We start from the raw sequence: 11,971 nt of genomic DNA on the forward strand, positions 1-11,971 counted from the left end.
CAGTTGACAATTCGCAGCAGCACTGATAGCTGCTCATTGTGGCTTACATCTGGAGTGCAGTCCATGATGACTGCATAGTATTTGGCCCTCCTCACACGCTCCACTAAGGCATCAGTGGTGCACTGGGCGACAAGGCATATCAATTCATTCTGTATGCGTTTGCTCAGGTAGGTATCAGCAATCTGTTTCGCTTTCATTTTCCAGAGATGCTCCTTCATCACAGGGTCAAATTTGGCCATTAACTGTACTTGCCCCAGGAAATTTCCATTCCCATGCTCGAATAACTTCTCCCTGTGCCCTCTAAATGCCAGATTATACTGAGCAAGATGGCAAACAATTGCAAGCAATCTTTTCATCACTTCTCTGCATCTAATGACTTCAGCTGTCATGAGATTCTGTGCCTCCTGATCTATAGCTGAGCCACTTTGAAGGCGTGCATTTAGTGTGTGCCAGGCACCCATATTCTTCACATGTGCAGCAGACCTCTCGTGCTGCTTGAGGTGAACCTGGAGATTATTCCAGTGATTAAAACCGTTGGTGGAGCTAAGCTGTGTATCTCCCTTGCCAAAAAGTTGGCAACAAAAACATTTGGCTGCGTCCTTAGCCTTGCTGTACACTAGCCACGTCCTACTTATCCTTTCTCCATTTTTCATCTGCATATGGTAGTTCGCAGTTGTGAACCGCCGACCCTTTGCATTTTTGGGGAATTCTGATTGTTGCTGCACAGGCCCTCTTTTAACCAATTCGCACCGTTCTCTGTCATTGACTACTGTGGGCCACAACCCCGGGTCATCACCAAGAGCATCACTTTCTTCTGGGTGGTCAGAATCAGAAACGGCAGCAGTAGGCCTACTCACCGCATCCTCCACGGCATTTTCCTCATCTTTGCTGTTGTCATCAGTGCACAAGCACGATGGGTTAAGCTCCTCTCCTCCTCCTGTTGGATCAACAGCCGGAGCCGGCGGCACCTCCTCCTCCACCAAAACATTCGGGTCCGGTGTTGTCACGCTTTTAAAAAAGCTTGTCAGTTTTCGAAGAGACTCTGTTTTTAATTTAGCCTCTCCCTTTGTTTTCCTTTTTGTAGCGCCACTTGGGTAGTGGCGCTTCATGTTGCTAAATATTCTAGAAGTTCACGGCTTTGCTCACGAGTCACAACACTTCATTTCACCTCGCTTCCGTCTTTCACAAGGAGCGCGTTCGCGGTAGCACCCATTGCGCATATGTGCGCAGCACTGCTCAATCACAATGCGTCCTTTCGCACTGTGCTCATTTGAGTTGCGCATACATGCGCAGGCATGTTGTGTGAGAACATAGCGAATGTTTTTGAACTGTCGTCTAGCGCACATGGCATGCATGGATGGAATATTCCATTTTAACGCGAAAGAGAGGGGGTGTGCACGGAATCTGTATTTCTTTGTAATTTATTTTGTTGTTCTTGTTTCCAATTTAAACATACAAAAATCACCATTTATAAAAATCGCCATTTATTTGTGAATTACTGTGCAAAGGGCCACAATTACCAGCTGTAGGCCTATGGGAAGTTTACAGCTCCCAGTCAGGGGGGGCCCTACAGATGGCGGGGCCCAAGGCGGTTGCCTACCTATGCCTCTATGCAAAGACCGCGCCTGCCTACACGTTCACTCGTGTGCACTTGTATGCAAATGAAGAAGGCGGGATCCGGATTTTGATTGGTCAGTGTTCAACTCTATGCTGGGGAGCCTTGGGGCCGTTCTCCTGCGATGTTTGGCTTTGAGGTCTCGAAGATCTGATGCGCACCAGTCCGGTATTTAATGCCTAGTGTTAGAATGTTGTCCGTGGGAAGTCAATGTGTTTTATGTCTAAACGATTGTTCTGTCACTGCTTTACTTCGCTTTGTGTGTCTTTTTGTTTGTGCGGGTGTCCAGGTGTGCTTGTGTGCAGTGGCGGCTGGCCAATAGAGGGCGCTAGGGCGCCGCCCCACCACTCACCTCTCACCACATTTCCTTGAATAAGACATAAAAAAAAAATTAAATAAAAATGAAATAATAAAATAAAAATATTTCGAAATATATGTATATATTTTTTAGATGTGCAAGATAAATATTTCATAGTTAATGATGAGTAAAGTTGTTTCGTTCATTGACATTGTCTGATTGGTGACGTATTTCCGCCCTGGGGCGCAGGAATCTTTGCCCATTCGCCTTATTCACCTGGCGGCCATTTTGAAACTCGAACGAGGCTGAGGGGTACACAAACCCGGAAGTTTGACTCCGACGCATACGATCTATGGAAGATTCAGCAGCACCAGCAATGGAAACTCCAGTGTGGACCACCAACCTTTCTTGTTTGCCAGAATTAACAATTCAAAATGTGGAGCAGTGGGCCAGTACCGACTGCTCCACACACACACACACACACATACACTGAGTGTGCAGTGAACCTTCCTCAACCCTGGATACACTGCTCCAAGAACTGAGCAACTCTTATCTTATGAATGTTAATACTTAGCTTACCTTATCACTTACATGATAGTTATACTGTCATTATACTATCATTGTCAACAAGCAATAGCAACATGCACCTAGCGCTGTCTGGCTTTGCTAATTTGAAACAAGATAATACTGTATTTGAGTAGATATCAATGAGGCTTATGTGATATTACATCAACTAGAGATAACATGTTAATGAGATAAAATCAACATGTTATTTTCAGTCAGACAGGGAAAGGTACATCGTTGATAAAACTCATAATGAACATTTAGCAAGCTGGTTTAAACTGTGGCACTGCTCTGCGAACTGAGCAGTTTGCCCACTTAGCACTATGATACCTGTATGTTGTACGGTGACTCATTTTTCCGCACCGAGGGAAAAGACCTAGCCCTCACAAATATGTGTGTTGGGCTCCTATTAACTGTCGATTAAATACATGTTAAGTTTTAAATAAAATCAAACATAGTACAGTCAACAACTCCATATCACAGCTAAGCTTACTACCCCTAGCTGCTACACGCTAGCAGAAACTGAGGTAAATTAGCGTCCATTCTTACCTTCAATGTCGTGGATAAAACCTTCGATCCAGTTACTGTATCCTTTAATTAACACCGCTCGGGGGATGTTGCAGTCGGTACTGGCCCACTGCTCCACATTTTGAATTGTTAATTCTGGCAAACAAGAAAGGTTGGTGGTCCACACTGGAGTTTCCATTGCTGGTGCTGCTGAATCTTCCATAGATCGTATGCGTCTGAGTCAAACTTCCGGGTTTGTGTACCCCTCAGCCTCGTTCGAGTTTCAAAATGGCCGCCAGGTGAATAAGGCGAATAGACTCTCGTTAAAAGTTGTACATGCGCAGTAGCTCCTCTTCAATACAAGAGATAGGACGATGTTGGGGCGCACCTCTCCTGCGCCCCGAGCTGAATGCAGCTGGTTTTGGCGGCGGGGCTGACGTCACAGCCTTCTGTCATAAAGTATGTGTATTGTCCATGTTATATATGATATATGTTATTTAAATATATAGATATAGATATAGAGATAGATAGATAGATATTTATTATATATGTATATTGGCCCTCTGTATAGTAATATAGCACATCTGTATATTTGTTCATACTACATCTGTTTATACTATGCCAATTATTCCCACCTCTTTATACTGCCCTTATCTTTCCATAATCACTCTTAACTGCATATACTGTACATACTCTATATATCGCACTTGTTTCTCTTTGCACTTCTATCTATCTATCTATCTATAATGTTGTTTTTGTTGTTTTCATTTATGTAAATACACTCGTTTGATACCTTAGTACATGTATGCATGCTTTTTTTTTTTTATATATATATACATTTTGGAGTTATAGCCCCCCCTGGAGAAAACTCCACCAGCCGCCACTGCTTGTGTGTGAGAATACCGGTGTTCCAGTTTAACTGGATTCCGGTTTAATTGGTGGCGTTTGTTTACCTTTTCTGCCAGATGTTGTGGTTGCCAGGTTTGTCATTTTCACGTAACTTGTGTCTGAAGTGTGACCAGACAACGTATAAAACCTCGGCGAAGTAGTAAAGTAACGGAGTTTCAATAATGTATTACTTTTTGCTGTAACGCAGTAATATAATGCATTACTTCTGAAATGTGGGTAATATAATACCCGTTACAATTCTCAGTAACGCAGTTACAACACATTTCAACCCGAAATGATGTGGTGCTTTGTTTCTAAGAATTCACAAACATCGCAAGACATTCCGACACCAGAGAAATAGTTGTGCGGGTAGAATAGTGTCTCAGTAAGCCTGTTTACTGTTGGTTAAGAGGGCTGCAGAAACAGACTCGCTGCAGGCTCAGAGAAAAGCAAAGAGAAAGACAGGAGTGCGCGCAGGCCGAAGCAACAGAAGGTCACTTTCTCTGGGTCTGCTGCTTGAACCCAGAGAAGTTCAGAGACTCGTGGCGGAGTGTTGTAGATCTGCAGTTTCTGTCCTCCAGAGTTGTGGACTCGAGTCACATGACTTGGACTCGAGTCAGACTCGAGTCATGAATTTGATGACTTTAGATTTGACTTGACAAAATCTAAAAAGTCTTGCACTTTGAGTTGGATTTTAACATCAGTGACTCGCATTTGGACTTGGACTTGCCCCTTTTGACTCGAAAAGACTTGCTACTTTCCCCAAACCCAAAGATTAAAAAGTATGTAGACATGGACAGCGCTCTCTCTTTGCACCTGTGTGCATCTGTGTGTCGTGCCACACACATCCAATCAAATTAGATCCACGTTGTTTTCATCGGACAGCTTCCAACCAATCAAAGTACTGGACAACCAATGAGGCGGAACAAACTATAAGGCGCCAAGTAGGCAACAATGATCCCACGGGTAGTTTCATTTGGATTTAAAACTTTGAGGTGGTCAACAAAAAAAGAACTGCAGTCTGTAAAACATGCGGGACGAAGATAACAGACGGAGACACGACAACTTCCAACTTCGTTCGACATTTGAAGTTGCACAAAGAACGGTAAGTTTTGAATGAAAGCCAACACTAGCTTATTGGCTAATTGCTAGCTAGCTACATATCAATGAGACTGTAAACGTCACCTTGGCTTACGAACACGCTAAACGGTATCTCCTGTGGGTTCATTAATGGATAAGTTCACTATCAAGGTCAGTTTAATGTACTTTATATTATAAATATGTGTACCATTTGAGCTTGCTGCCAGACAATTTTTCCGATAGGAAAACTAAGTATATCTCACTCTCTCCAGCACACCAGATTCCATTGGGGCGGCAGTGGCTCAGTCAGTAGGGACTTGGTCTTGGGACTGAAGGGTCGAGTGAGCTGGTAGCTGGAGAGGTGCCAGTTCTCCTCCTAGGCCACTGCCGAGGTGCCCTTGAGCAAGGCACCTAACCTCTATCTGGCGCCGGGTACCTGGCTGCCTCTGCTCTGCCACCTCTCCTCTGCATGTGGTTGTGTGTGCATGTATTTCCTCTGTGTTTGTGCATGTATATCCTCAGTGTGTTTAATGTGTGTCAACACAACAGAGTAGAGAAACCAATTTCCCTGTAAGGGATTAATAAAGTATGTCTTCTTCTTCTTGACAAAAATGTCTATTTTACTTTGCAGCACAAAGGAGTTGCTAGTCTACTGCTGCCTCATTGAGGTCGTTTATGTAATTTAGGTAAATCACAACAAAGCTGAACTATCAACGAAGACATAGAATAGCACAATTAAACTTAATCATTGAGCCAGCAGTAGACCAGCAATTTCTGTGTGATGCAGGTAAAATAGCTGTTTTTGCCAATGGAATCAGGTGTGCTGGAGAGAGTGAATTAACAAGCATACTTCAGTTTCCTGTCGGAAAGGGCTGCTTGATGGCAAGGTAAAGCAGGAAAAATACAAATTAATATAGTAAGTGTACACTGAAAATGTATTTGATCAATGTAATGTTAAAACAAACACAATCTTACAGTATACAATTCATAATAATATTAACACAATGTTAGCACTGATATATGAGGAGATAGTTTCAAATGCAATTCCCCTGTCTATTGTAGAACACAAGAGTTTTCGGCACTTTCTGACAGTAAGTACAGCCCAGTGTGTCGCAGAACATTGACATCAAACACAGAGAGCCTCGCTGGGGAGAGACGTTCAAGATTAAAAACTCAATTGAGCAACACTGAGCATGTTTCAGTCACTGTGGACTAGGGCTGTCACTTTACGTTCGAGAATCGATTGTACAATCGATTGTACCGACCAACACATGTTTCGAAAACTAAAGAGGGAGTCGATTTTTACGAAGTAACTTATTTTTTAGATAATTAAACAAATAAAAAATATTGTATTTCATTATGATTATTATTAACATAACTCACAAACAAGCAGAAAAGAAAATAATTCCGAAAGTGCAGTAGGCATTGCAAGGGCTAAAAAGTAAATTCCCACCAATTTTACGCAACGGAAACAGCCTGATAGTGTCAATCGGCTGCTGCGGCTTAGGGTTTTGCCCAAAAATGGAGGGCAACGGCGATCAACCTGCGCGACAAGTGATAACCCCTAATCACATGAGGAGTTCGATATGGAAGCACATCGGATTTTGGGCAGAAGGCAAAACTATGCAGAAGGACAAAGTGGTATGCAAACTGTGCGATTGTGAGTTCCCATATCACAGCAGCACTACAACTATGAGGGGGCATATGCAGACTCAGTATGTTCTGGTCCACTGTCTGTTGTGGGGACTGTAGCGATCCTGCGTGTTGGCTAAGTGAAATATTTTCAACCTATTTTTATGTTGGCTAGTCCTCAAGTTTTATTTTCAAACTATTTAACAATCGCCTGCCTATGCGAAATGTGTTTCATATTTATAATGGTAAACAGCCAGAAGCCTGCAGCAATGTTTTTCCTCATCGATGTTGTGGCAGTCCATACTGCTTATTGTTTTTTATTGTTATCCAGAACGCTCCTGTTTTTTATACACAAACTTCACGCAATAAATAATCAGAAATGCTGACCTGTACGTCTCTTGCGCCCTCTTTACGTTAGTCCTAATGGCAGTGTGTTGGCCTTTATTTTGAAAATTGAAATGTAAACGTGGATAATCGATTCTACAATCGATTCAATGAAAATTTAAGCCTAAAAAATCGATTGTGATTTTTTCAAACCAAATATCTAACAAGTGCTGCCAAAGACCCAACTAGTGTAGGGAACTGCCGTCTGATATCAAGGATATGGAATAAATACTCAAACGGCTTGCCATACCGCATAGACTTCATGATTCAAGACTGCTGCTAATAAACGTGTGCATGGACCGTACAGGAACAACTTCTGTCTGCAGCCCCCCCCCCCCCCCCCCCTTCGGAGAAGAGAAGGAAAAAAAACACTTCTCCAGAAACCACTTCTGCTGGAAAACGCAGCTTTGAGCACGTTAGCTCGCTGAGAGAGCATGGAAACGTGTTGTGAGCTCACAGAGTGTGGTTTCTGCTTCAGCCTGCTGCATGACTCACCGACAAGAAGCACGTCCTGTACAGCCTGCTGAGGCCCGGGACCAGAGAGACAATAAGCCAGGCCCGCAGAAGGACATGTGAGTGATGCCCAAATGCATTTTCACTCCATGAGAAAACCAAGAGAAAACTGTTTATGTCATGAGACGGATCATGTTGCTGTCTCTGTTACTTTAAAAGACCTTTTCCTATTCCACAATTATAACAAAGCATATTATCTGACTGTAACAAACATGTGAAAATAACTACAGATGTTTACAATTTGACTGATTGGTCCTTATGAAAAATGTAAGCTGCTCTTCATAGTTTTTTTGTGCTTCTCAGTTTTGTCATTTTAACACCCTTTTTTGATGTTTCCAATCGTTCCATTGATGGTTTACTTTGAATTTATGATGAGTTTGTCGTGCTTTAGGATACAGATAATTGTATAGCTCCATTTGAAGAAGATGAACCTTAATTAATGTATATATTCTTAAGTAATTGTGGGTTCACACTCGTCACAATTAGGGTCCGGAATGTTGGAGCTATATAAGGGTTTATGTTGTTTTTTATTCAATACTTATTTTCTAGCTGTTTTTGTTTGTATTATATAATCATTATTGATCATAGTTACTTTAGTTTCGGTTATTCTTTATGCTTTTATTTTGAAGGAGGTTTTGGGCTCTGTGTATATATCGGACACAGGTGGTGGTGGGATTGGTTCACTCTGTGAGCCTTCTACCTGCTGAAGCAATGGACATTTATTCTTTATTTCTTCTCTATTTTCTTTGTGTTGGTTTCTTTCTAGGTATCCATTAGCAAGACAATGATGATTTCCTTGTTTTTTGTAATTTGGGATACATGTAACTGTATAGCTCTATGTATTTATATCAATCAAAATACTTAACCATGTATAACAATAAACTCATGGAAAAGGGTTTGTTTTTTTATTGGGCAATTAGTGTCTTTATCACAGTGATAGAAATGAAATGGGGAGACGGAGGAGACATGTGCATATTATCCAAACCTGGGTTTGCCATTTCGGGACCAAACCAAAGTACATGGGCCCCCAGCTCTACCAACTGGGCTAAACGACGACTCAAAGGGTTCACTTTAAAAAGAGAGAACAAACACCCGACTACACAGTTCCCTCAGCTCTACCAATTTAAAAAATAATAAATGATCTATTTATTTCAGCAAGGGCCGTGCATACAAATACATTCATCTTAGCAAAGAGAAGACGTGATTTATGCCAGATTTGAGCTAGCTAGTTTCCATCTGCAGTTCTTAGGCAGGTACATAACCATCAACAGACACTAAAAACATTCCATAATCTCACAGTACAGGTCAATAAAATAGTACCTAGCACAATTCAAATATAATATTACAATACAGTTCAAATTGAAAAAGTAAGATGACAGTGTCATTAGTGTTGGCATCACTGGTTGCTTAATATTCATTTTTGTTGTACCATCTGGAAGAATATTCCAGTGTTTGATGGCCGTAAATGAAAATGCAGATGATGCAAAGGCAGTGCGCCTCAGATGGGGGGTTATATCTGCGTTTAACGCAGATCTAGAGTCTCTGCAACTCTGAAAAAAGCTCCTCTGTGGTGGTGGTGTCGCATTGTAAATGATCCTGAATAGCAATCGAACTCCTGAAAGCAGAACAAGATTTTAAAGTTAGCAGTTTGTGTTTGGACAGTATATTGTGTGAAGGTGTTGTAATGACTTCTTATCAAAAACTTGTTAAGGCTTTTTTTAAAGAGAACATAAAGTGGTCTCAGAACAGTCTTAGTGACCGGGGACCAGCAGGTGATACAGTCGCAGAGATGTGAGGGAATCATGGCGTGCAGAAAAGGTTTGTGATGCTTTGGTTGCTCCACCCCGTTATAATGGCCTCCGTTGTTTCTTAGTGGATAGGGGAGGGAAAAACATAATGACATTGTTTTGGTACATAACCTTTCCCATTTTGTGAGCTGCTCTCATCACCTTCACCGTGTCTTCATAGTTAAGGAACTTCATGACGATAGCGCAATGGGGGTGGGGGGTGTGTTCGGATCCTTTCGACCTGGTAATCTGTCCGGACCAGGCTTGGAATTTCTTCATTTTAGGGGCAAAGCCATTTGGCCTTTTGTGTCACAAACTTTTTTAGGGCACAAAGGCCACATGCCAGGGCACACGGGCCATTTAGTGAAAAATTACACATAACACATAAATGACATGGAAAACAAATTACTTTTGTACTACACTGCGCATTGAATAGAGTAGTGTTTCATTCTATATGTGCGGCAAAAAATAAATCACAAGTGGAGCTGATTGGCTGCAAGTGTGTGTGCGAAAAGTGTAGTTATGAAGAGGAGACAAGAGCTTAGACTACATCACCAGCGGTAAATAATACAAACAGAACATGAAAGAAGTTGACCCTCTACTGGAGCTTTGGTGAGCGGAAGTATAGTTTATGTATCGATGGATCGATATTGTAACCACGGTGACGAGTGTGTGTGTTTTCCTACAGTCTGATGTTTTCATGCGGAGGCATCACGGTTGTTGTTATTGTTAAGTTTGGCTTTGTGATAGCGCTCTTTACTCCATGTATTAAGGTACAACAAGCCTTTATATATCTAAGTTGTTCATGCCCCACCAGTTTGGTACATATAAAAACGCCGCTGGGTGAGGAGAAGGGAGGTTCCTGGAGAGAGAGAGACGGGGGAATGCTATGGGAGAGCTAACGGTATGTGTGTGCGAGTGATAATTAACGTTCTTCTTTGTTGTTTTGCCGTGGTTCCGGACGACAGTAACCTGTCTCAGAAGTGAATAAACTCACGGACAAAAACAGACACGAGGCCTCCTTGTATTCTTATAGCGAGACGCTGCAATGATGACTGAAAGATGCGATGATGACACGTGAGGTGTGCCTAACCAATCCAAGCTACAAGGACTAATGCAGTTCAGAGCCCAGACCACCGCTCTGACACTTTTAAAGCAACTTCGAGGTTTTAACAGTAACAGGGCACAACGGCCATGGTGGCCGTAGGACGTACAATTATTTTCGGGGCATTACGGCCAGACCGAGGGGCAATGAAGGCCATGGCCGTCATGGCCGCCGTGAAATTCCCACCCTGGTCCGGACCCAAAACTTCAGGTGTCCAGGTCTGGAGAAACGACACTGCTTCTCCTCCCTCGATCCTCTCTGGCAGACCAATAAGTCGCAGATTGGATCTTCAGTGTCTGTTTTCCAGGTCATCCAGTTTCAGGGTTAGCAGGCTAACTTTATTTTGAAGGGCTGATTCTTTGCCAGAGAGCGAGGAGATGTCGTCTTCGGCTTTGCTTTCATGGTTGGATGCTATTACTTCTCGTATTTGTGAACGTATGGCTGCTAAAATGGTAGCCTCGTCACCAACTTTGCCGCTAGCATCAGCGTAGCTTCTTTTTATATCTCCCCGCTGGCAAGGACCGGTCTGTGGTAGCATCGTCGGCTTCGTAAGCTACGCTGTTTTCCTCAATTTAACTTTATGCTTGTTCAGCATGTTTGGAAAGGTGGGCACTACGATAATAATTCCGAGGTTACTTACCTGGCCTGTTAAGTAACTCTATGTCGAAATAGAATTGCAAATTGGGGCCCAGATAGTCGGAGCCCAAAATCCTGCTGCTGCTCAGGTAAACGCCATAACCGGAAGTCCTGATGATTTGATGGTTAGTGAGTTCCTAATATGTCTACATTTGAAAATGTTTTATTTCAGTTTTGTGTTTTTTAGCTCACTCTTTTGGTTTTGTGATCCACAACTCCACTGTTTTGACACAGAGGACAATTGTTTGAGCAAGAACGCTCTAAAACCCACTGCACCAGAACCTGCTTGCTAACAAAAGGACAGACAGTTATAAGGGGAACCACAGCAGAGCATTTGGTAGCTAAAGATCCAGATATTCTTTCTAGGAAGTGTAGCTCCAAAGCTATTTACAGATTAACAGTGGTTAAAATCCATTTCATTGCGGTCCCGTATGAGAATGCAGAATTAAAGCCTCCCCCTTTATCCTCACATTTGAGAAGATAAGATTCTTGTGTTTTTATTGGTGGTGTTGAAGACAGGAACGTTTTTAAATGATGTCCATACCCATATTCTAAACTCACTGGATCAGAACCGTGTCTCAGATGAGTTTTTATAGTTTCATATAAACAATGACAGCCAGTGCTTCTCTAAGAACAATAGGGTTTTTTAATATCCTACTTTCCTATTTTCAGGCAGTCGGTGCCCAGCTATTCTGCGGGTGTCAGAGCGATCAGGGCAGCATGGCAGTGATTGGAATCAGGTGTGTGATGGATGCAGTCTGCGCCACACATGTGCTGCTTTCACACTGGTAATTACAACACTTTCAAGAGACGTGGAATTCACCTTTTGATGTTAGAGAACTCATTGAGGGACCATCTGGCTCTGAGAGAAAGCTGCTGCTGGGAAACACGCTCACATTAATGTCTGAAAATGGGCTGAGCATGCAGCCAGTTTTTTAGGGACCTTGAAGACTCTGTAAGGA

The sequence above is a fragment of the Eleginops maclovinus genome, chromosome 17, assembly GCF_036324505.1.
Source record: "Eleginops maclovinus isolate JMC-PN-2008 ecotype Puerto Natales chromosome 17, JC_Emac_rtc_rv5, whole genome shotgun sequence".
Classification (NCBI taxonomy): domain Eukaryota; kingdom Metazoa; phylum Chordata; class Actinopteri; order Perciformes; family Eleginopidae; genus Eleginops; species Eleginops maclovinus.